At 40.1% G+C, this 24,880-nt stretch overlaps 1 pseudogene; it reads right to left on the reverse strand.

The window, feature by feature from the left end:
• The window catches only part of LOC110160237 (contactin-associated protein-like 4), a 513,033-nt pseudogene extending 497,776 nt beyond the window's left edge, over positions 1-15,257 (reverse strand).
• Positions 15,258-24,880: the final 9,623 nt, after the last annotated feature.

Consider the following 24,880-nt stretch of genomic DNA (forward strand, 5'->3'; position numbering starts at 1 on the left):
ACGAACACTCCACTTTTCAATACTCTGTCAGTGTCAATGAAGTCTCTGTTATTATCTGTTTGAAGCTCAAATTAGTCTTTAATTCCAATAATTAGACAATCACAAAGAGCATTTTGTATTTTTACTTGAGTTTTCAGACAATCTTAAAACTTTTTTTTGACAATGTTTAAAGTGCACATTGTGTCGCCATGGTAACTCATTAATATTCCACCAATGCAGATACAGGTAGGACACCCTTTAGCACAGTCCTTCTAAAATAGTTTTGCTGTACTAGAATAAAGTGTAATTGCACATCTACTACAGTAGTTGGCAGTATAGTGTTGTTTTTTTTGCACCAAGCATATGCACACACACAACATACACAACACACACAACACAGAGCAGGAGATATGAAGTGCAGTGAACAAACAAGAGACACCATGGAAAAATATTTATGAAAAGAAAGGCGGAGATAGTGAACAAATGACGAGGAAATATGACAAAGCGTATGTAGTGCTCGGCTTCACTGTGACTACGGTGGGAAACAAGTAAAGACCGGTGTGTTTACAGTGTTTAAAAATGTTGGCAGCGGACAGCACGAAGCCAAATACATTAATGCATTGCCTAAAGACATAACACCCTAATCACATAGATAAGCCGCTTGAGTTTTTTTCAGTGAAAACGTGCTGAATATTACCAACAATCATCCCACTTTGTGAATACAAATCATACTATTTATAGACGCAGCGGAGAGTGGAGAGGCGCGAAATGTTTTCTTCTTCCTAGGGGGGGGGGGGCGACAGAAAATAATTGAGAAGCTCTGCCTTAGAGTTGTGTCACTGCAAAGTATCTATAGAGGGATTATCAGACTACGTCACTCTACTGTGCATGTGTCCTGCAAATAGAGCCGCTATCCTGTCTGCATCACGTCAGTGTCTTATAGGATTTCAGCAGATTTCAGGGGGCGGGGATAGGTGTATCAATCAGGTATGAGTGGATGTCTGGCTACTGGGGTATAACGGTACAAAAATCACGGTCCTGTACGTACCTCAGTTTTGAGGTCATGATTCAGTTCATTGTGCAGTATGGAAACAAAAGGCAAAATCATTTGCAGATTGTTTATTTGTGTGTTTATTAAACCATCAGTTTGTTCAACATTATACAAATTGGAATATAAAATAAATGCAAAGTGCTGCTTGGTAATACAAATAAGTTTAATAAAATATTCTCATATAAGCAACAAATGTATGAAATAGTATTTAAAAAAATAAATTCCTTGTAAACAGTAAACCAAACTTTTCAAAAAGTAAAGAGCAGCACTAACAGTTCCAGCATCAAGTTTTCCTTAATCTTCAGATTTGTATAGTTCACAGTCCACACTGTCTGCAGTAAATGCAGATCTGCTGCAGTTACAATGTCCCCAGCAGTTGAAGGATGAAAGTGAGGACCGGGGCATGACAACCATAGTTTTGGGAGGATTCACATGGTTCGAAGGGACGTCGTCAAGGCGGGGGGCAACTGTTGTCAAGGTGGCCATCCTAACTATAAAGCACTGCAGGAAACACAGTCCCAATCATGGACGAGTTCAATTGTGTATATTAAAGAGCTGAGCCTATGTGTAGCTGCACATGTAGTGGCCGTAAACACACAAATTGTGTGAATTCACTCATGCACAGCTCTGCACCAACCCAAACGTCCCGTACCGAAACATTTCAGCACAAATACATGTATCATTACACCTCTTCCGACTGCTGAAGTTTGAGACGTTTCTTCTTGTCATTTACGCTCTCACCTGCATTTAACACATCCCACCACTAATGTTCATTTAGCCTCATAACTTATTTTATCACACATAAAAACAATAAACTGTTTAGTGCGCTGATTCTGTTTAACATGCATCTGCTCGATAAAACAAATAATCCGTCTGTATGTAATGCTAATGCTGAATTGATAACATTTGGACAAAGAAAAAAAAAAAGGCATCAAATCAAACATACTTAAAGTTTCATTTTCGTTTTTGTTGCTCTGAGTCTCCCCTACCTTTGCTCTCCATGCTAAATCCCTCCCCCTTCAGAGCACTATCAGAACACAATCAGCGTACTTCCAGCGAATGAAACTACTGCACGTGGCATCAGGTTTGTCAAGTTGCTGTGTACAGTTTTGTATCATGTTTTTGTGCATTAATGCAGAATTGTCGTGTGGGAGCATGAGTGACGTGTGACATGTGACGTATTCTTGTGGGTGGAGCAATGTGCATGGATAACTAGTGCTGTCATGCGATTAAAAAAATTGAGAGATTAATTAATTATGATCTGTAATTAATTAATCTAATTAATCTCATTTTAATCTCACCTAAAAATTGCTGAGAAAAGCCTTCAATTTGAGGTATTTTCATTTAAATTCATTATTACATTATTGTGGCAGATCAAAAGACTGATATAGATTAAAAAAAGTGACTTTATAAAGTCATTTATTGTTTAACAAATCTCTCCAAATTGTCTGTTGAGCCCAAGTCTCCATGAATAAGAAACTGTTTGCTGTAAAGTAGCAAAGACGAGGAAATCTGAACATAATAACTTTTGTCGACTTAAAGACAATAAAAAGTCCAGTCTTTCCTTAACCATATGAAAAATATTATTGATAGAGAAATGCTTTATATATGAAATCACTGGTTTTAGTCCTGGTTTAGACCTGGTTTAGACCTGCTTTAGTCCTAGTTTAGTCCTGGAATGGATTAATCCTGTTTTAGTCCTGGTGTTAGTTCTGGTTTAGTCCTGGTTTAGACCTGGTTTAGACCTGGTTTTAGTTCTGGTTTTAGTTCTGGTTTAGACCTGGTTTTAGTTCTGGTTTAGACCTGGTTTAGACCTGGTTTTAGTTCTGGTTTTAGTTCTGGTTTTAGTTCTGGTTTAGTCCTGGACTGGTTTAGTCCTGGTTTAGACCTGGTTTAGTCCTGGACTGGATAAGTCCTGGTTTTAGTCTTGGTGTTAGTTCTGGTTTAGAGGCTCACAGGAGGAAGCGCGGTTTACGCCGCGTACGCGAGAAAACACGATCCACACGCGGCTCACGGGAGCACGTCGGTGTCCGCGCAGTGTCTACGGAAGGAAACGTGGTCCGCGCGTTCTCAGGTTAATGACGATGATGAAGGTGTGTGTTTGTGTGTGTTTGTGTGTGTTTGTGTGCGTGTCCCCTCATGTGGCAGGTCACTATAGGACGTGAGTCTATGCAGGTTGTTTTCACCAGTGACATTTAAGTTGTAGGCAATTTTATATTTCACTTCGGGAGAATAATTTCCAAGGCACGAATGTGTTTTTACCTGTGCACTGCTTCGTCCATTGTGCGACTGACGCCGCCAGCGTGAACATAATGTTTACATCGCTCTTACTGCGCGCGTTTTGTGTGGGTTTCCGGCAATGAGTGGAATTACCGAAATATAAAAAAATTATAAATGTGTTTTTTGTGTGTGTGTGTGTGTGTGTTGTTGTCCCAACAACACATAAAAACAGGTTTTATAATAAAGCAACTCGCATACAGAAACAGTAAAGTTAGAGAATAAAAATGAGATTAACGCGATTAAAAAACATAACGCGCTAAATATGACTGTAATTAATTAATCGCAATTAACGCGATAATTTGACACCCCTATGGATAACATCTAAAACCTGGTCAGACATGTTTTGATGAGGAAACAACATTAAAACATAGTAGAAAGCAAAAAAAAAAAAAAAAAAGATTTGCACAATACCCACCCTTTAAAAACAAGTGTGAAATGTGTTATTTTCACGACTAAACCTTCTAATGGAGAAACACATTGTATAAACCCTTTGCTTCTCCCCGTTTGCACAGTGCCTAATGACCCCACCTGAAGCGCAGTCAGTGGCAGTTTCTCGCAGCTTGTTATAAATGATCCTCCATATTCTCCCGCTCACAATGTGACTGGAGAAAATACTGCAGTCTTTTGTTCTCAGATGAAACTTCTTTACTACGCTTCACTCCCCAAACCAGACTCAGGACTCCTCTCGCCGCAGGCTCATCCACACACAAAACCTCCACACATGTCTCTAGGAAACGCTCTTAAATCCATCTATTTAACGTCTATTTGAATAAAAAATGTCCTATATTACACAAATTTGACTCTTGTGAGCTTTAAGCCATGTTAGAATGTTGTCACTTCCTCAAAAACACCTGCTTTATTATCTCAAAATGCTCTGTTCCACTTTCTGATGCCATGAAGCTGTAGTTTTCAAGTTAACTTATTTTTCTAACCTTTTGTTCAGAAGAGATTGGTAATTCCAGGGCTGAAATCAACTAAATGATTCAAGTGAAGGTGTATGGAGTTTTAAAACCCAGTGGACACTTCCTGTATTATATCACGAGGTGGAACAGAGTGTTTTCAGGTTAAGAGAACAACTAAATGTGCAGGTTTGTGTGTTAAACGTGTGAGAATGAAACAAAACACAACTCCAGGTCAGTTTGTGATGAGGAAACAACATTATGACATAGATCAGAAAATACCGTATTATGAACAAGGGCGTGACCGATATATGGCCAATATTATTGGCTGATATGCGCACCTGGAGACATATCGGCCTAAATCTTGCCGATATGGGCCAATAGTCCATGTCGGCATGTTACAACTCGTTATAAAGCTTAGACTCTCTTTATTATGTCCATTTAATCCAATTTACTATAGATGAATGTCCTAACATGTGATGCAGCATCAATATTTATCAGAGGAGTAATTTGTCTGTGTCTGTGACAGTGTACTGTCCCTGAATGCACCCTCAGAGTCACGACACTCGTGCGCTTGTTTACACCCGTGCACAGCCATAGATCCACGTGCACAACATTGAGGTGCTGTTTTAAATGCTCTTGTGTCTGATCCACGATATTAATGATAAATAAAAGTGAACTTCAGCACAGTTTAGGACAGAAACAAAACTACTGTTGTTTTTATCAAAGTGCGAATGCAGAGAAGAGACTGTCCCACAGACGGAGGACATTGTCTGTAAAAAGAATTATAATCCAGCATGTCGACAGTCTATCGTTTTGAGTCAGGATTAAAAGGACACTTATTTGTGAAGACTTATGATCTGAGAGATGTCTGTGTGAGCGGTGAGTTTTGTAAATGTGTGGGTTTTGAAGTTACTTTTCGTTCTTTGTTATTGGTTAGCTCTTAGCTGCTGTAGCTCCCACACATAAACAGCCTGTTTTCTCTGACACTGGCCCAGTGTAAAGTGTCTATAGTGTCTGCACATGTTACTGGACGTGCATTGATATGTAAACGAGCTGTGAATAGTGGTGTGAATGATTGGCATTTACACATGATTAATTACTGTGGCGCACACACATTTAGCGCTAGAGGCTGACAGCAGTAGTTTACTTACTTTCTTTACTGACTAGAATGTCATGCAAAAATGCCATTAGGTTGACTAAGAATACTGTCTTTAAATATGACTGTAAAGAGGCAGAATAACAGTAAATGTAACCTAAATAAACCCTATTTAAAATCCATTACAGTTAAACCTAAGTTTTATAATCAGTTGAACATTTACATCACTAAATATATCGGTTTTTCTCTCGGCTATGGAACCGCCAACTCTTATTTTATCAGTATGATATCGGCCACAAAAAAATCCATATCGGTCAAGCCCTAATATGGAACCTTTAATAATGTTACTATCAGTACTATCAGTATCAGGAGTGGCAGAAGTACTAGTGTAAGTAGTAGAAGTAGTTTATTACACAAATTTGACTCTTGTGAGCTTTAAGCTTTGTTAGAATGTTGTCACTTCCTCAAAACACCTGCATTAATATCTCAAAATGCTCTGTCCCACTTTCTGATGCCACGAAGCTTTTTTTTTTTTTTTTTAACCTTTTGTTCAGAAGAGATTGGTTATTCCAGAGCTGAAATCAACTAAACGATTCTAGTGAAGGTGTATGGAGTTTTAAAACACAGTGGAGCACTTCCTTTATCACCACATGACATCACGAGGTGGAACAGAGTGTTTTCAGTTTAAGAGAAGAACTAAATGTGCAGGTTTGTGTGTTACACATGTGAGAATGAAACAAAACACAACTCCAGGTCTGTTTGTGATAAGGAAACAACATTATAACACAGATCAGAAAATACCGTATTATGGACTATTACTATCAGTACTATCAGTATGAGGAGTGGCAGAATTACTAGTGTAAGTAGTAGAAGTAGTTATAGAATAGTAGTAGCAGTAGAAGTTCAAGAAGTATAGAACATTATTAGCCAAAAAAGAATGCATATTGTTAATGGACCCTGCTCTTTAATAGGCCAATCAAACAGCTCCAATGAGTCGATTCGTGCGCGCGACGTTGAGCCCAAACCAGCAGAAATAATCAGATGTCATAACTTTGTACAACTCGTCTCCTCAACGCCTTTAAAATGAGCCCTTTCAGCGCTAATGTTACGGCGTCTGATGAGTCCGGGGTAATATGGGCAGTCAACCTTCAAATAAGACGGAAATCTAACAAAGTCTCTCAGAGCAATTCAATTAAAGCAGATACTCACAGCCCTAAATTACTACGAGGAAATGGCACGAAGCTGGTTTGACTGCGCTCTGTGAAAGTGTTCAATCATTCTTTATTACGCACAGAAGCAAAGAAAGTACACGGAGTTAAAAGGCCCATTATAACGCTATTCCCTGATCTACGCTGTTTCCTCATCACGTCACATCACAGACCTGGAGTCGTGTTTTGTTTCATTTACACATGTTTAACACACAAAGCCCGCATATCTAAACTACATACATCTTCACTAGAATCACTGGGATGATTTCAGCCCTGGAATAGGAGGGTTTCAGTCACGTGATCACGATGACGCACGAATTTCAGGTGGAAGGCAGGAAGTGAAGACAAACACGACAAACACGGCTCTGGAGAACACAGATACAGAGAAGAGTTCTTATTGTCAGGATTTAGAGGCAAAAGTATGAGCAGTTAGTCGACAAATATATTGGACGTGACCCCTATCTTATGAAAATGAGTGAATTTTCAACCGAAGTTAAAGATTTGCTGACAATCGAGGCAGTGGATATCCCAAACTACCTAGTTCTCCAGACATCATTCTACACCAGACAACAGATGAAGGCGTACAAACGTTTGGAGGCATAGAACTTTATTTGTCAGTGGATGGGTCCTCAACCTTGGTGCAAAACACCTACGTGATCATTATCGTTTGGTCTTCGCCAGAGTGAGGGTTTCTCTTATTTTATGTGTATATGCGGGGTGACCAAACATCTATTTTTCCTGGACATGTCAGTTTTTTGCGTCCTGTATTGGGGATCCGTTTTTTTTTGTTTTTTTTTAAGTGATGCAAATGTCCAGGTTTTCAGTACCGTTCATTGGGGGCATGAAACTGAGCGTCTCTCGTAGCGTCTGTGACTCAGAAGGAGCAAGCAGACACAGTCAGTCAGTCTGCAACATGCTTGAAGTGCAAATGTGCATTTAACAATGACTTGTACAAGAAATTCTCCGTTTTCCATCCCGGTCGGGACAAGTGGGAGGCCACGTGCACAGGTTGCGAAGTGAGAGTGCAGTGTTCCCTCGTTTATCGCAGGTGTTACGTTCTAAAAATAACCCGCAATAGGTGAAATCCATAAAGTAGTCAACTTTATATTTTACAATGATATATCTGTTTTAAGTCTGTAAAACCCCTCACCACACACTTTATACACTTTTTTCACACAGGAGAGGTGCAATCCTTTTTGCATCCTTCTTAAAACTTATTGCTGCTGTTGTCCTTATGTCATTTTCCTCCTTCTTTATGTAACGACCTGAAGATTCATTTATTACGTAATGGAGCCTGCAGCACAGAGTCCTGCACGGCTCAATTTTTGGAGACTCGCAGTACAACACCGCACTCGTGAAATTATATCAAACATTTGAGCTGCCTATGCCACGAACTGAACTAAGACTAACCCAGGACTAACCCAGGACTAATCTAGGACTGTTTCCAGGACTGAAGAGGAGGACTAATCCAGTACTAAACCAGGACTAAACCAGGACTAAACCAAACAGGACTCACTGTCGGGACGGGCTCGGAGGTGACCGCAGAAGAAAGGACAGAGGTGAGGTGCGGAGCTCTGTCCTCTGTCCCAAAGCAATTGCCCGATCGCACTTTGTGGACAAACTGCTCGGCGTTCTCTCTCTTAAGTCCAAGATTACTCCTGGTTTAGACCTGGTTTAGTCCTGACCCACCCGTAAAAAAAAATTTAAAAATCCAAGAAACGGCGAGACTGTGAAAGGTGAACCATGATATATCGAGGGATGACTGTAGCTCAATGTCGAGGCCCCACTTCCCACCCCCGGTAAGGTGTCCGGGTTTTCACAAATGTAATATGGTCGCTAAATACTGCAGTGTCGGCAAGTATGTTAGTGGTTTGTCGTTAATGATTCGTTTATGTTTAGGTAAACCAAAAAAAAACTATTTAGCTTTGTAACAAACCTTTGACAAAGTGGTCACTGCAGACACGAGTATTTGTGGATTCTGCTCCTCCCAACCGCAGACGTAGGCTTGTAATCCACTTTTTACGGTGTTGTTCTGTCAGCTTTTCCCCTTTTCTGACCTTTGTGGACGACTATCTTCAGTACTCTAAAAAATCGCTTTTCCTTGTCTCGGTTAGAACGATTGGCACAGCCGTAAACTACACAACACATTGGCATTTTCCAGACAAAGACGCAATAGTTTTTCACTAGCTTCCTCCGGTCAGTTCACTTCCTGCCCTCCATCTGATGACGTCACGTGAAACCCAGCTTTTGCCAATCTCTACTGAACAAAAGGTAAAAGGAGCTGTTAATTTGAAAAGTAAGGTAGATCAGAACATTTTGAGCTTTGGAGATGTTTAGACAGACTAATAATTTAAAAAAATGTGTGAATGAAACAAAACACAACTCCAGGTTTGTTTTTGAGGAGGTAACAACATTATAACATGACTTAAAGCTCACAAGTCAAGTCTGAAGAAAAAGTCTTAGTAAGTAAGTAAGGTGTAAAAAGTTACTACAAAGTTTTCACCAGGTGGCTCGGACTGTCGTCTCTAACCTCCAATTTACACCAAAGCAGTAACAGCGTGTAAGAGCAGCAGCACAGCATACAAAATCAGACGCGCAGGTATCGCTTTCCATTTTAACCGGTCGGACAATTTACAGAGGCTTTCATTACGCTACACGCTGCTCAAATTAAGTTGGAGTTCTGATTTTGCAGCATCAACGGAGCGTCTCCAGGATTTTTAGCAGGGGAAATAAGCATGTGGTGTCAAAATAAACTTCCGATGCTCTTTCAAAATCTGTTCTCTAAAACCACTACAGTTGTGTAAACACCGTGTGTCGCATCAGGAGCTCAGGGAATGACTCGTGATGAACTACAGAAAGTTTATAGCTGCCGAGGATGAATATACACTTAACGACATCAGACAGAAACTTTACAAGAACAACTTCTGAAGAAAAAGGTGCATTCATTAGCTGGTTTCACTTCCGTGGAAATTGTCTGACCTCGCAGCATTAGAATTCATTCGCTCGATGGTAGGTGGGTACTTTTTTATTTAACCAATCTCTGCTACCGTATTTTCCGGGCTATTGGGCACGCTCTTAAGCCTCTAACCGCATCAAAAAACGACTGTGCCCCCCGCAATGCAGAGTGCCTCATACACGAATCCACTCAGGTGTCCCAGCACGACTTCAGTAAACTACAAAGCCACACCACCCACAGCGCACACAAACACACATGGAGCAGACAGCGACCACACAAAGAAAAACACCCACAGCCAAACTCATCACTCCACACCGACGAGGAACGGAACGGATCAACAAACCGAAAAAGCGAATGTGCCACTCTGAGCCACAACTGAACAACTGAGTCACTGTGAACACGCTGACAATCCGTTGGTCCCAGACAGCACCCTCCCTACACACCACAACTGAACAAAGCCCAGAGTCACCGTGAACGCACCAAACAAACAAAACCACTGACCCATCACACTGTTGTGTTTCGTTTAAAGTCTGGTGCGGTTTATTTGTGAAAAAAGTTTGAAAATAGACCATTTAATGGCGTCTTATAATCCAGAATGCCTAATAGCCCGGAAAATATGGTATTTGGTCATGATATATGTAATGCACCTCTATCGGGGCTAACTGGTATATTAAGCTTTTCCCCTTAATAAAATTCTCCAAACATTCTCTTTGTTCCGGCTTTAAATCCTTGATATCGGGAATCGTTGACAACACAGAATTGTCCGGTGCGTGGTCTTCAACTTTTGAGGTTTTTGTACAAACCATCTAGTGTATTCTGATTCCTGACGTAGATGCTGGAGAGAAATGAAACAGCAGAGGCACTAGGTGGTGGCAGCCTGGCCAGCGTGGTGCAGAGGACCAAACTGAAACAGTGAGTAGTTTCATTAACACAGCACTGCAGATATGATTCGTTATCACTGCAAAACATCATCTATGTTGTTGTCAATGTTTGTTTTGTGATTTAAAACATAATTCATCCAAACAACAACGAATACATGAGCAATGTAAAAAGGTTAGTGTTTAAACGTGAGAATGCACAGAGGCTGGAGTCACAGGAGCAGATCTGTGTCTCTGGTGTAAATTGAAGCTTTTAAAAGTATGCGCGTTTGCAGCTTTGCCGACATTACATGCTGCTGACGCTCCTGGTGTAAATTCTGTGTAATAAAACTGGGCGAAATTATAGTAAAAGAAATGAATCTTTGGTCTTCATTTTCAGTTTGATTTTTTTACGTTTCAAAAGCAAAACACAAATGGATTTCAGTTTTGATTTCATGAATATAAACAAACCAAACTTTTAATCAGCACCACACAAAAAATAGTCAAATTTCCTCCTCAGAGTCTGAACTCAGCTTGAAACCAGTGACAACCAAAGATAAGCTATATAGATTTAAATACCTACTTCCTCCTATTTAAGTGTGGAAATAAGGTAATGCGGATTAAATGCACACGTTTTATTTACCACAGAGGCTCAGAGTGGCGGTGGTCATAGTAGAAGTTTTTTGCATTCTCGGGCTGAATACATTACACAGCGGGGGGGTGTTTTGTATAGTTGTGAATGGTCCATATTCATATTCAAATGTGTTTGGGCCTCACGTCCGCTGTGCCAAGTCCCACCAGCCGCAGAGGAGACGAAACCTGCTCATGTTAAGATTTCACTTTTTCTAGTTTTTTGGAGTCTTGTCTGGTAATTCAGTTAAAGGTCCAATATTACACAAAATTGACTCTTGTGAGCTTTGTTAGAATGCTGTTTCCTCCTCAAAAACAGACCCAGAGTTGTGTTTTGTTTCATTCACACATGCTGAGTGACCTGTCTCTACATCTCCAAACCTCAAAGCGTTCTGGTTCTCAGCTCCTTTTATCTTTTGCTCAGTAGAGAGGTCTGAAATCATCCACATGATTCAAGTCAAGAAGTGTGGAGTTTAAGAACACAGTGGAGAACTTTCTGTATTACCACATGACATCACAAGGTGGAACACAGTGTTTTCAGTTTCAGAGAAGATCTCAGCGTAAATGTGCAGGGTCTGTGTGTTAAACATGTGTGAATGAAACAAAACACAACTCCAGGTCTGGAAACTACATTAGAACATAGATCAGAAAATGTATTAGTATAATATGGACTCTTTAAGAATTTACTTTGTCTCACTTTTTGTAATGGTTTCTAATAATTACAGTTGAAGTACAATATATTGTTGAAGAAAATACAGTATATACATTAATGATGTAACGATATTCAAGTCTCACGATACGATATCTTCACGGTATGAACCTCATAGTATGATCTTTTTTGGCGATATCGTGGGAAAGCTCACGAAAGAGTTATTTTTAAGAGTCTAGAGTCTATTTTTAAGTCTATTTTAAAATTATTTTTAAGCTTTTATCTATTATCTGTTTTGCTGCATGTTACCATTTTCCTGCTGTTCTTGAATTGCGCGTTGCAACACTGGAATTTCCCCACTGTGGGACTAATAAAGGCATATCTCTCTCTCTCGAAATTGTGGGAAAGCTCACGATTAAGGATGTAACAATATCCAAATCTCTCGGTACGATATTCATTTCACGGTACGATATTTATTGCGATATTTTGTGGAGGCTTGTAAATAAAACTGTGCATATGCAACTTTTTTTCTCTTAAAATGCCTTGACAAGACTTAACCCAAAGAACTAAAACTTAAAAGTGCTTAGAACAGTTATTTCTTCTTATTCTCGACTCTGAAATGGAGCAAAGGATCATGGTCTATGTAGTTCCCTCTGTCTTTTTTTAGCTATTACTGCACCATAACTCTTAATTTAAGCAAAGAGGCTTGTGATTCGATATATTGTGATGGTCCATGATATTATTGTGAGAACTCTGACGATACAATATCATGATATTTCGGTTATTGTTAATAACTAATATACATAAACAACAATAACCATGAAGCAGGATTATCCTCAAAAATGATTCTATATGTACAGTATATCTTCAAAGAAAAAACTAACTGCACTAAATAAATATCAGAATTAAAGGTGCACTATGTAACTTTTTGGTTGGGGGTCCGTCACCTTCACCTTTCTATGGATATGTCAGTGCTCTGCCTGGAATGTTCCACAGTATGACATTAACCCATTGACGCCGGATGCTGCGCAGCGCAGCGCTGAGTCCCCTGTCCGGATTGTCTGGTGATCAGCGTAACTGGTAAAAGGACACTTGATCTGTTCGCTGTTCCAGACGCTCCTATAACAGGTGCCATATCGCTATGTCGTGTAACAAATAAACATGGTCAAACACAAAAATGCTGACAGTGACAATGACAGTGAAGACACGGACAACATTTGTGTTTGACCATGTTCATTTGTTACACGACATAGCAATATGGCACCTGTTATAGGAGCGTCTGGAACAGCGAACAGATCAAGTGGTTGAACGTGTTCATGCGCTGGCAGTAAAGAGCAACGTTTGTTACTTCAAACCAGGTCTTGATGGGAAAATGTGCGGGATACATTTGGATTATTTTTCAATGAGGAAACAATATGCCACAATAAAGGTTTAACGCGACAATACAGTTGTGTCTCTCTATGGGAGTGAATGGAAGCGAGAGGACACGCCCCCCATGCTTCCAGATGTGGCTCCGCCTTTACCAGTTATGCTGATCACCAGACAATCCGGACAGGGGACTCAGCGCTGCGCTGCGCAGCATCCGGCGTCAATGGGTTAAACAGCTCTACTTTACATTTATTCAATTACAGGTGGATTTATAGCTCAAACATACTTCAAAAACAGGCATTCTGACTGTCGCCTTGCCACAGATCTGACCTGTAACTTGGTCTGGTTTGGTCTCCATGAAAATAGAAAGCTTTAATGTCATAGATACTGTGAAACATTTCAGACAAAGCAATAACATGTCCACGGAGAAAAGCAACACAATGCACCTTTCAGTAAACACTTAAGTAGTTATTTTAATCAATAATGACTAATAATTAGTCATTATAATGAGTCATAGGTGTTATGTATCCATCACCCCACACCTCTAATCTTTTCATAGTACAGAAAAATACCAAAAAGTTCCCCACTAGCGCAAAAGAAAAGGGAAAAAGTGACTAAATATTGACTCCCAAAAATTGTTCCATTTGTCATGTACTGAAGGATAAGTCACTACAGAAATGACTGTGATAGGCCTAAATATCTCTAAAAGCTTCAACTGATTTCAAAACAGCACTAAGTAAGTAAGTTTTTTATTTATTTATCGCTTTTTCACAGACATATGTCACAAAGACGCTTGACAAATCACTATTCATTCACTCCACACTCAGTGCTGGTAAGATACTATTGTAGCTACAGCTGCCCTGGGGCAGACTGATGGAATCACAGCTGCCAATATGCGCCATTGGCCCCTCAGACCACCATCACCATCACCCATGCACACATCACTTTCATACTAGGCAATGTGGACATGCCTAAGGACACAATGACAGTTTGTGTCCTTAGGCAAGTACAGTCACAACTGCCTGACAGTTTGGACTGCTCCCTGCGCTCTTCCTCACAGTGGTCACATGATGTTGCTGTGACGTGTTTGTTCAGCTGATTTAAACAAGTTTTGGCGCTGTCTTCCTACTGGTGGAGGCAGGACAGCGCCATCTGCAGTCCGAGTTCCTCATATCGACAGTGTCCTCGTGTGTACGCCTTCACTGGAAACACCAGCGTGCCCACGGGACTATAAACCGGGACGAGGGGCTTTTTTACTTTCACACACCTGGGATACTGTCCTGAGGAAGTCAGACTGCAGATGGCGCTGTCGTCCTGCCTCCACTGGTAAGAAGACAGTGCTAAAAGCTGTTTAAATCAACTGAGCAACACGTCACAGCAACATCACATGACCACTGTGAGGTAGACCGCTAGTGATCAGTCCAAATTGTCAGACCAAATGAACCTCATTAAACTACAATCACAACTGAACAGGAGATGCCATAAATTGTGACATAAAAACTTTTACACCCTTAAAATCACTTTATAATCAAATTCAGGAAAACAACGGGAAAATTGGGATCAGGGATACATGGATCAAGAAGATCTATTTTAAAGGTGAATTACGTAACTTTTATGGTAGAAGATCTGTCAGCAACTTGTTTCCAAGGAGTTGGAATTGCATTGCCTATGGAACTGCACAGTATGGCTCTCTATACTCTCTATATCAGGCCAGATCTGCGGAAAGGCAACCCTGCTGACGATGTGTCTTGAAAACACTTTTAACAGTAGAAATACCTGTACGTGAGTGAATACAAGATAGATACATTTAATGCCATACTGTGAAACATTCCAGGCAAAGCAGTGTCATCTCCATGGAGACAAGTGTGCGCAAGAACCTCAAACAGAAAAGTTACAGAGTGCTCCTGTTATTTCACGTAAAAGAGCTGTTTATTTTTACATTTAACACTCACCTAACAACACCTAACAGCTTGGCAACACTCACAGCTTTTGCTATGTGTAAATATTTGACACTTTTTTGGCATGTTTTCAAAATGAGAGAAATCAGAAGTGAGATTTACAGCTTGAACAGTTGGTGTGGTGAGAAAGAAGGAACCTGAAAAGCAACAGTCACAGGTGCAGAGGTCAGAAAGTGAAAGGTTTGCAGCGGGGTCTGACCTTCTCTGCGGTTGACCTTGGCATACACCGGTCCATGGCTGGGGCTTAGCTGAGAGGAGCTTCTGAAGGACGCGGCGGGCAGAGCGGCCACTAGGGGGCTGTCACACACCTCTGTAAACACAAACAAAAAAATATATAAGGTTCAACAAGGACCTGTGTTTCAAACTCCATAACAATGCATCAGTTTCATATAGTGCTTTTCTGGACACTCAGAGATGCTTTACAGAGCATTATTCATTCACTCCGCACTCGGTGGTAAACTACTATTGTAGTCACAGCTGTCCTGGGGCAGACTGACAGAAGCGAGGCTGTCAATTGTCAATCTGCACCATTGGCCTCTCTGACCACCATCGGCACTCACACCCAAGGTCGGATTATCCATATGGGCCAGTGGTACCAACCATTCACAACCAGTGGGGAGGGCACCACATGACTAGCCTGATTCATCAGCTGGTTTCACTTCGTAGAAACCGTGTGACCTCACAGCATTAGGATTCGTTCGCTCGACAGTAGGCAGGTAGTTTTTTATTTAACCAGTCGCTGCTATTTGGTCGTGACATATGCGCCAAATCTCATGAAGAAGAACAATAACATCTTTCCTCTTGATAAAATTCACCAAACTCTTTGTTCCGGCTTTAAATCCTCGATCTCGGGAATCATTGCCAACACAGAATGTCTGTCTTCGTCTACATCCATCTCGACCACTTTGTTAACCATTGAGTTTGACGTCATGGTTTCACAGCTCTTCTCTGATTGGCCGGTGCGCGGTCTACAACCTCCGGGGCTCTTGCAAACCGTCTAGTGTATTCTGATTCCTGACCTAGTCCCTGAAGAGAACTTAAATTGAGTGGAGTCTGGCTACCACATCACACAACTTTAAAAATGTTTTTCGTAAATTTGTATGTTATTCTCTTGAAGATGTTAAATGGCCATACATAGCTCATCATTAACACTAATTTCATAATAACAACAATAATAATAACGATAATACTGAACAAGTTAAGATTACATGACCATTCATTCCCCATTATATATGAGAAATGTCTTTGTTTATGTGTCAGGGGTCAGACGGGTAAGGTGTGTGTATGTGTGTGTGTGTTTGTGTGTGTGGGAGGGGGGGGCACCTGTGAGGTATAATGTTCAGAGGCACCACACTGGCTTAAAACAGCTCTGCAAGCAGCACTTTCATACTAGGCAATGTGTGAAGTGCCTTGCCTAAGGACATAACAACAGTTTTAGCGACTGGCGCCCCCCTGTGGTACCTGATTTTCCCAGCAGTCTCCCATCCAAGTACAAACCAGACCCGACCCTGCTGAGCTTCTGAGATCTGACGAGATCAAGGTTTGATAAACTGGTATCCATACAACTTCACTAGAATCATTTGGATGATTTCAACTCTGGAATTGCCAATCTTTACTTTAAAAAAAAAGGTTAAAGTAGCTAACTTCAAAACTACCACTTCATTTTGACTTTTGGAGATGCAGACAGACTAATAATTACTCAAACGTGTGAATGGAACAAAACACAACTCCAGGTCTGTTTTTGAAAAGATAACATTATAACAAGACTTAAAGCTCACAAGAGTAAATTTTGCGTAATATAAAACCTTCAAAGTGGTTTATAGCCATTTGTATGAGCGCAATTTTCAAATAACAAAGGCTGCAATTTTTGGAGTACAGGAATTTCCTCCACAAACAAAAAAATATTCAGTTTTATCCTGCATAAAAACTTCTGACCCTGTAGTTTAGATCTGTACAGCGTTTGTCCACTGATCTGAATGTTGGCTGTGCCATTCCAGCTCCCACAAATGAATGTTGTCGTTGTGTCCTTGGGCAAGACACCCGCCTCATCCCCAGTGTCTGTGTATACTGGTGTATGAATGTGTCTGTGAATGTGTGAGTGGTTCCTTGTTGTAAAGCCCTTTGAGAGCCGTGAATGTGGAAAAGCATTATACAAAATTTAGGGCTGGGTACGTAAACACGTTAATTTTGCGTTAACTAATTAATTAATTATCATTATTTTAACGCAGTTTTTATAATTTCTTTTATTTTTTTATTGTAAACATCTGTTTCTCACTGGCTCCACCAGTCTAGTCCAGAGTTTCTTTAAGTCTGATGTCTTTTCTTTACACTTTTTTCACTTTTTTCTAACCACGTGAGATGCAACGTGTCTGAGGCTCCGTGGGCTGTGGGCTCGGCCACGGGCTCTGAGCTTCCGCGGGCTCCGGTTCAAGGATCTTTCTCGTTCTTCTCCGTGCAAATAGAAGTGTTTTCGTCGCTGTGGTCTCACTTACATTATGCTATTACAGGATATTCACGAAGGCTCCGAAGATTTTGTGATATGATCCCGCCCATAACTCAATGAAATATGATTGGCTCAGACAACTGTCAATCTCAAACTTCATCCCAGCCACCAGGTGTTTCTTTAGTTCAGCACTGCAGGAGGAGTCACTGATTTACCCAGATACCATTGGAAGAAAAATTGTGATGGGTCCATTTCCATTCATTTATATTAACCCTTTGTTTCCCAAGAAATATCAGTCCAAGTTTATAACAGTGATCTAGAAATTATTACTAGTGTCGTGTTTATTACTCACTGAATAAAAAATATTGAAAAAATACATTAGTAGTACATAACTACACCTTATTTAGCCTTAATAAAGCATGAACAAAGACTTAATTAATAATGATTCACGCTTAGTAACTACTTAATTACTACCTGAATTAGCACTTAACTTGCACTTAATTTGCCTGTGCTGTAAATAGTTACTCTCAATTATTTCATACTTAATTACTCATGAACTAACCATTTGAGCATTTATTAATCATTAGTAAACTATGAGAGAATGATTTACTAATAATACAATGCAGTAATAATTCAGGCAGCTGTTATCTGTTAGTTAAGTCTTTTTGAGAGCTTTTCTAAAGTGAAGACAAATTATGCTTTATTAAGCATTTACTAAGCATGAAGCATTTATTAAGGCTAAGTAAGGTGTAGTTATTATAAAGTGTTACCAATATTTTTTCTTGAGCCTTCACTGAACACCTTGAAGACTCTGAGGGTTTCCCTCTTAAAGAAATGCTGTTTGCACAACAAATGTATGGCTCTTTCATTTACATTTCCAATAAAAGTGCACTATACTCTACTTTTTAATTCATTAATTGGTTTTGCGTATAACATGCAAACATCGTGATTAATCACACTCAAACTCATGCAATTAATGCGATTGAAATTGTTTTAATTTTTGCCCAGCCCCCTCATTTACTATTAACAAATATGTTCTGAAATGTGTTTCTTGTATTAGTTTGTCAGTTCATATTTCAGTATTTTCATCTATTCTTTTGCGTTTAAACTGCAGAATTGCTAATCTTACTGGAAGAAAAGATTTGAAAAGTCAAAATTCTGAAATCATAAAGGCTACAAAGGACAAATAAACAACTACATGCTTACTGCTAGCCCTGCAGAATACAGCTCTACCAACATTTTCTGAAATACATGGGACTCTTGGATTAGTTTGTCAGTTCATATTTCAGTCTTCTCTCAAATGTTTGTGGATATGATTAAAATGTGCAGTGTAAACAGAATCACAAAATTGCACCAGCTCAGTACTTTGTCATAAACCACTGCTTATATTTTATCGCCTCATTTCATCTGTCTTAAAATCTTGGAATCTAAAAGTCTTAAACTGAAACTGAACACAGAACTTAACCTGGACTTAAAGGTGCACTATGTAACCGGCTTGTTTCTATGGAGATGTCATTGCTCTGCCTGGAATATCCCACAGTGGCATTAAACAGACCTTAAACAAACCTTAAATGTTTCAGTTACGGATGGTTTTATAGCTCAAAAATATCTAGAAAAACAGACATTCTGACTGTGAGCGAGGTTGCTTCTCCACAGATCTGACCTGTAACTTGGTCTGATTTGTTCTACATGAAGATAGAAAGGTTTAATAACATACTGTGAAAAGTTAAACAATGCACCTTTAAAGGGACCATCTCATGCAAAATCAACTTTTCAGAGCTTTCTATCTTCTAAGAGTGATGTGTGGGCCTTGTATTTGTCACCGAAGTGGTTTTTAGATTGAATTGGTGTTTTTTTAAACAAGCGTATTTCTGCCACCCTCCCACATGACAATGAACTAAAGCTGCTACAACGATGACGTAGCAGCTACACCTATGACACATTTGACGGAGCAGAAAGCCCTTCGCACCCGCCCCCCCTGCCCCGCTCCAGCGCCTCCGCCCCGCCTCCACCGCGCATTGTCTGACAATTCCCACATGAACACGTAAACAAAAGCGACCGCATAAGCTCATTGTTCTACACTGCGGTGAACACGATATAATAAGTTGATCTACTAGTGTTTATTAATATTTTACCAATCAGTAATGTTCAGCTGATGTCGATACGGTGCTTGAGCTTCGTGCTCCTCAAAGTCCTCCTCTGATTCTGGGTCCAACACATGTGGCTGAACGCGCTGTATCTCCATGATGAATAAAAGTTTATTCCTGCCACTATCAGGGAGCACGTCTGTCTCCCCCTCCCTCCCTGAGATGGGCGGAGGAAGGGCGGCTCACTCAGAGCCTACGTCACGTTTGGAGGGCGGAGCCTGTGCTTTCTCAGGACGGGTGGGGGAGGAGCAATAGTCGACCTTTCATAGTTCCTTGTCTGTGACTGTCTCCAAGAAATCAGTAAGATTTCAGAACTATTGTGTAATGGATGTTCCAAAACCCAAATTGTGCTTGTAAATGTGCAGAAGATACAATGTGAAAAGAGTTATTTTGCATGAGATGGGCCCTTTAAAGAAATAAAGTAAGGAACGAAAAAGGTCTAAAAACTATGATGTACTGTATCTCTGTGTATCTGACCCAAACTGCACTCAAAAGACTACACCTGCAGGGGAAGTTCATGCAAAAGATAATATTTATGCAGAAAGAGTACTAGAAAACAATTTACTTACAGTCTATAAAGACAGATCAAGTTTGTGAATCATAAATTTAAGCTGAAATTTTACATAGAAATATAAAAAAATATCAAATCTTCATCTAATAGACTCTATTTACACTTACAGGAAGATTTTTGGAAACACATGGATGACGACTTCTGGTGTAGTTCCTGACACTGGGCAAGTGATAAAACCGTGGATTCAGGAGCAGCGTTTTCACAACCTGCCAAAGGTTTCCATGTGGGACAGGACACTAATCGCATTTTCGATGTCATTTACAGGCAGCTTTTTTTTTTTTTTTTTATTAAGTTAGACAAATTATAATAAATTAACAGGCAATTTATAAAAGGAAAAAAGAAAGAATACAGTGACGCCTAGATGAAGAAAACCGAGCCATTGTCTCAGTTTTCCCAGATCTTGTCAGAGATTCTATCGCCAACAGAGCCCACCGGAAGTCATCATCCGCATGTGTCCAAATGTCTTCCGGTTTTGTGACATAAGTGTGAATAGAACATTCACTCACTCACTGTCGTGGTCCCATATAAATCCTTATAATCTAAATACAATGATTAGTTGACTAAGGAGGCCCTAGGGAAGAGGGACAACGTCTCTCGGCTGGTCTGGGAACGCCGTGAGGTCCCCGCAGAGGAGCTCGAGGAAATGTCTGGGGTGAAGGAAGTCTGGGGGTCCCTGCTTAGACTGCTGCCCCCGTGATCAGGCCCCGAATAAGCGGAAGAAAATGGATGGATGGAGTTGACTATAATACATTTTGGTCGACTAAGACACAATCAACCCACAAGTAAAGCACTACAGCCTTATCTGGACTAGACCAGAACTAAACCAGGACTAGATCAGAACCAAACCAAGTCTACACCAGGCCTAAACTGAGTTCAAACCAGGACCAAACCAGGACATCTATGATTACATCCTATGTACCAGCTCCAAGTACTGTCGCGTTTTTCTTATTCTGTAAAACACTTTGAATTACTTTGTGTTTGAAGTGTGCTATACAAATAAACTTGCCTTATTGCCTACGCTTTGGTTGCTTTATTTATTTCTGCCATTATAGACAAATATATAAAAACATTAGAATATAGTGTTACAGAGTGCTACAGTGTGAGATGGTTTAAGTTCCACAAAATATTAATCCTGGCAGGCAAAGGGTCACGATAAGTATTAGATAAACACATTAAAGGGGCTTTGCAAGGATATAAAACCAATAAATACTTAGATTACAATTTATTCATTAATAAAATAGTTGGAACGTCTTTTCTTAAAATGATTTGTTTCAGATTATGGGAGTGAAAATCTCTGACCAGAAGGAAGCGTCTGAAACTCTGAGTTTAGAGGATTCTGCAGGTCTTTGTAAGTCTTATATTACACGACATTGACTCGTGAGTTTTATAAAATGTTTCTTCATCACAAACACACCTGCAGTTGTGTTCTGTTTCATTCACACATGTTTAACACACAAACCCTGCGTTTAGGCTGAGTTATTTTCTCAAACAGAAAACAGGAAGTGCTCTGTAAGAGAATGTAAGTAATTTATCCTCCATGTACATCTCTCGGTTTAACATTGACTCACAGGAGCTATAGTAACACCATCATCTTCCTTTGGCACACCACTGGCACCATTATCTAAATTGTGGCATATTTCTGTTTAACCGGTGTCTATTTACCTTCATAGTCTCACCACATTTGCTTTATAAACCTCCTCCTGTGGAAGCAGAGTCAAGGGGCTTGGACACTCAAAGATCACACTATGATCACTTTTGAAATCAGACTATGTTGACTTCTCAGTTCCCCCTGGCCCAGTATTATTGATGGTAAATAAACTTCTCCTGCTTAAGACGTCCAGTTGGTCTCCAGCCTTTTACTTCCACCCTTTCTTGGATAAGCTGAAAACTTGTGCAGCATGCTCCACTGTGTTTTTAAACCCCATACTTCACTAGAATCATCTGCATCATTTTAGCCCTGAAACTGACAATCTCTACCGAACTAAAGGTATAAGCTAACTGTTAACTAGCAAGGTCTGGCAGAAGCTCAGTTGGGTGACAGTAGCTCAGAGCTTTTGTCCACTGATCCAAAGGATGGAGGTTCAACTCGCACTCTCAACTTGAATTAATAAACATCATTGGTTGAGCGGCTCCCACAGATGAATGTTGTTGTTGTGTCCTTTGGCAACACACTTAACCCACCTCGCCCCTCGTGTCCATATACACTGGTGTATGATTGTGTGTGTGAGTGGTTCCTTGTTGTTAAAAGCTTTGAGTGTCTTGAAGGTGGAAAAGCGCCGTATAAAAATGTGACCATTTACCAAAACCTCTGCTTCATGACATCACAAGGTGGAACAGAGCATTTTGAGTTTTGGAGATGTAGACAGACTTATAATGTTAGCAAATCCGTGTATCATTCGTTCATTCATTTTTTCAATATAAAACCAAAAATAAGAAAATGAAAAAACAACAGTTTTCTTCATTATTTGTCTCCAAAACCAAAATGAAAAAACAGAAAAAAAATTAGTTTTTTCAGTTTTCGATTTTGTGTTTAAATGAAGAATGGAAAAACGGATAACGACCGTTCCCCGTTTACGTGACTCCCGTGACTGCGATGTCGGACTTTGCGCTGCATACGGACTGAACCAGGACTGATCCAGGTCCGGGACCAGACCAGGGGACCAGAGCGGGACTGAGACCGAGACCAGACCAGGACTGAACCAGAGCGGGACCAGCTCTGGTTCAGTCCTGGTTTTCAGTTTGTATTCGGGGCAAAAGTCCAGCATCGCAGTCACGGAAGTCACGTAATCCGTTTTTTCCATTCTTCATTTAAACACAAAATCGAAAACTAAAAAAATGAATCATTGTCTGTTTTTTCATTTTGGTTTTGGAGACAAATAATGAAGAAAACTGTTGTTTTTTCATTCTCTTATTTTTGGTTTTATATTGAAAAACTAATGAACGAACGATACATGGATTCAGGCGCAACTTAAACATGTATGATTGAAACAAAATGCAACTCTGATTATGTTTTTGATTATAACATGGCTTAAAGCTCATAAGACTCAATATTGTGTAATATAGGACCTTTAAAGACAAAGAGAAATGAAATGCAAAATTCATCAGATTTGGGATCCACAGAGAGAGGAGAATCTTTGACATTTACGCCGGTGATCACACAGAGACTCAAGTAAATGATTGTGTCTGAAGTAAATTATGTGTCACTCAGAAATGACTATGTGATGACAGACAATTAGAGAGAAGATTTGAGCAATTACAACGAGTCACATCCACGAAGTCGTTCAAAAGGTTCATTTCACACTGAGTTCTCAAAGTCCGGACTGTTCTAGAAAAATAAGAAAAGTAAGACTAATGTACAGTACATAGCAGGGACGCCCAAAGATTTAAAGAAACATCTATTCTGATTTCATTTTGCGCTGAAACGAGTGTTAGGGAATGAAAGGAAGCCCACACACTGCAAACACTCAAATTTTGCTAAGTTAGGATTATTTGAATTAAAAAAGTTTTATCATGATTTGAGTACATTTCACTTGACAACTAAAATTATCTACCCACGGAATAGGCTCTTTTCACGCTTACATCAAAAACCAGAGAAAAATCTATGAAAAAATCGAGGAAAATTTTGAAAATGTCCCAGTTTTCTTCATCTCCATGTCACTGTAGTGTTCCGTTATGGTCAGATAATCAGCAGTTCCAACCATACCTCAGCTTTCATCATTTCTCCACTCACACAGTTCCGAGCACACTGGGTACATGCGATTAGAAGAGATGAGAGCGTTGCATTCCAGATGATTCCAAGCAGCATGTACGTCTGCAGTCTTCATTTTACCACTGATCACATTTATGTCAGTGGGTTTGATCACAGTCGGTCGGTGAGTCCAGTGTCGGGAACTACACTATCACATTTCCAAACATCTTCCTGGTTTGTGACGTAAGCGTGAGTAGAGATTATTATGGTAAAATGGTAAATGGCCACATTTTTATACAGCGCTTTTCCAGTTTCAAGGAACTCAACGCGCTTTACAACAATGAACCACTCACCCATTCACACACCAGTGTACGCACACTGTTAGAAAGGCAGTAGGTTTGTAAGGAGCGCCCATTAGAGGTGCTGTGAGTTAATGCATGCTTTAGTTCAGAGCGCACGGCACCGCTGTCTTAATTAGTTCATGAGGCTCGGGCGTGCAGACACCTATCGTCAGCTCAAGTTGTGTGTTGTTGACAAAAAGTAAGTTTATGGCATTCGGGGCTGTATGGACGTTTATAAGTCCTTTGTTATTGTTTTACTCATGTCAGGATGTGACGTTCATGTTCCTATAATACGTGTATAGAGGCTTTGCACCGTCACGTGACCCCTATAGCAACGGTACCTACGCCGCCATGACACCGGACACGCTATGTCATTGACTTCAGCAGCATCAGAGAAACATGGGCAGGTTTTGTTGTGTATATGGTTGTTCTAGATGCTCTGAAAGGGATAAAACGATTTGTTTCTTCACTGTTCCTCTGGAAATTACTCATCAGGAGCTCAAACAAGGGAATTATCAGAAAAAAAAGGAATTATGGCTAGAGAACATAAACCGTGAAGAGATTTCCTATGGTACCATCAAGACACACTCACGTCACTTTCATCAAGGTATTTGCTTTTTAAATTGTTTCATATCTTATTTAATGAGAGAAGCACATTTACTGAACTAAAATTTAAAAAGAAAACATTTGCAGTGTGAGTGGCAGTAGAAACTGTATCTTCCAGCGCACATATAAACATGTCACTCGTCGTAGGAC

This window comes from Boleophthalmus pectinirostris, unplaced genomic scaffold (assembly GCF_026225935.1).
Source record: "Boleophthalmus pectinirostris isolate CB_2022bp ecotype Guang Dong unplaced genomic scaffold, ASM2622593v1 HiC_scaffold_7, whole genome shotgun sequence".
Taxonomy (NCBI): Eukaryota; Metazoa; Chordata; class Actinopteri; order Gobiiformes; family Gobiidae; genus Boleophthalmus; species Boleophthalmus pectinirostris.